Below are 2,307 nucleotides of genomic sequence, written 5' to 3'. Positions count from 1 at the left end.
TCTCTCTCTCTCTCTCTCTGTCTTTTGTCAGACAGGTTTTTTGGGTTTGGGTTTTTTTCCCCCTGAAATGTACCAGCAAGCCTTTTCAACCAACTGACTAGGCGCACAGAGGTGACCCATACGTGACTGTATTTGCATTCTTCTGCATAATTATTTTCTTGGGGGGGGGATTGGCTCTTCCAACCTAAGAAACTGCCTCTCATGGGAGCCCTCCAGCTGCGGAGACTCAAGACACTGCCTTGCTGCCTTAACCGTCCTTCTGGAGCTAAAAGAGNTATATTTTTTAAAGTATTGGGGTAAACCTGCCCTGAAAGAATTGATGTATGTTAAAAAAAACAAAACAAAACAAAAAGCCCAATGAGGAGCAATTGGTGATTTTTTATGCAGAAACTAAATAATCCTTAATAAATAAATCTATATTTTGAAATCACACCTGCATGTGTCTGTGGCGCTTGATTCTTTTATTATTTTTGGTGTCAAAGGTTCCACCTGGGGGCTGTGATAGTTAACTTGGCACTCCTGGGAAGGGGGGACCTGAACTGGGAAGGGGGGACCTGAACTGCCTCCTCCTGACAGGCCTGTGGGCACACCTGTGCTGCCTGTTCTTGACTGCTAATTGATGCAGGGTGCCCCGCCCACCCTGGGCACTGCTATCCCGACAGGAGGACCTGGGCTGTGTAGGAAGCTAGGAGTTAGTGTTCCTCTGTGGTCTGTGCCTCAATGCTGCCTCAGGTTGCTGCCTTGACCGCACTCTGTGATGGACTGGCCTGTAAGGCAAATAAATTCTCACACACATTACACACACACACACACACACACACACACGCCAGCTGATTTTGGTCAGAGGTTTGGCTATAGCTACAAAAAGCAAACTAGAACAGGGACCCTTCAGCCAAATCCTTCAAGGGCTTGTCTTCTGGTCTGACTCAAAAAATATATAACTGGTAATCAGATAAAGAGAGGTTTCACAGAATAAAAGAAGTCACGTATGTAGCTCCTCTGAATCACCAGTATCTAAACCTGGTGGCATGTAGCTGCAATTCCAGCACTTTAGAAGCAGATGTAGGAAGATTGTGAGTTCAAGGCCAGCCTGGGCTACATAGCAAGACTGTTGAGCAACAAATGAGGGGAGGGGGGAGAATCATGATTCTCAGTGGAGGCTGAAAAACGACCGACCGTCCCTTGGCTAGATTAAGGGGAGGGTGCGTTCTTTATTTGCCTTGGATTCTGCCCAGTTCTTCGACCAAAAGCCGATTCTTTTTCTGATACTAGGGTTACAAGGAGAGGGAAATATTTTTCCTTGACCTCTGGACAGTGCCCAAGGGAGACACAGGTACCCATTTTGGAAGGCTGGCCTCAGACATGGCCAAGAGATGGAAGTCTGTGAGGCCTGATTGCTTGCAGAGGTTGGGCTACCTAGAAATGGAACAGTCTGTCAATAAAAGACTTCCATCTAAGTGTCTTCCATCTAGTTCCAGTGTACTGCAGTAAGGTCAGGAGGGCTCTTTTTTTTTTTTTTTTTTTATATGGGAGATACCTACCCAGGGTTTGTCTCTTTCACTCTGGGCACCTGCTGGGAGATTTTGAGCCCAGAGACAGGTGTCTAGCTCATCCCTGTCATTAGGGCACTGAATTCTTCCTGGGGCAGGGAGAGAAAGAACACACACTGAACACAGGTATACCAGGCCCCGCCAATGTGCTTCAAAATATCAGTTCACCTGGAATGTCAGGAGCCCCACTTACCAGAGGAGAAAACAGCCTCGTTCCCCGGGGGCCTCCGAATCTCACTCCATGTCCCCAATAGTGAGACAATGGGTCCCTCAAACCCCCAAGTTAGCCCCTTAGGTATCCCTCAAGTAACTTCTTTTTTTTAAATTTTTAATATTTTTTATTACATATTTTCCTCAATTACATTTCCAATGCTATCCCAAAAGTAAAAATATGGAACGCTTCACGAATTTGCGTGTCATCCTTGCGCAGGGGCCATGCTAATCTTCTCTGTATCGTTCCAATTTTAGTATATGTGCTGCCGAAGCGAGCACCTCAAGTAACTTCTTATGCCAAGAAACTCCAGTGTCCAGAGTTTGCTTGACCTATTTGCTTGTTGAGTCACTCACTTAAAACGCCTACTCTCCAGACTCTTTCTAACGTGTGCCTGATGCCGACAGACTGAGCTCCCTCCACGCTTCAGGCCCCAGTTTCCTCATCTGTAACGCCGAGGTCTTACCAGGCTTAAGTTTAAACATTACCGCGGTATCTGAAAGGCTGCAGCGGTTTGGAGCTGCTTAGGGAGAGTGTAAAAACTGC

The 2,307-nt window shown here is 46.6% G+C and overlaps 1 non-coding gene across 1 annotated transcript; it reads right to left on the bottom strand.

The window, feature by feature from the left end:
* Window positions 1–1,935: 1,935 nt before the first annotated feature.
* Window positions 1,936–2,042, bottom strand: LOC115031259. Its single transcript, XR_003836858.1, has one exon. It is a non-coding gene; the product is annotated as a U6 spliceosomal RNA (small nuclear RNA).
* Between the last annotated feature and the right edge of the window lie 265 nt (window positions 2,043–2,307).

This window comes from Mus caroli, chromosome 5, assembly GCF_900094665.2.
Source record: "Mus caroli chromosome 5, CAROLI_EIJ_v1.1, whole genome shotgun sequence".
NCBI lineage: Eukaryota > Metazoa > Chordata > Mammalia > Rodentia > Muridae > Mus > Mus caroli.
Note: the sequence above shows the minus strand (reverse complement) of the source record. Positions and strands in the feature narration are given on the sequence as shown.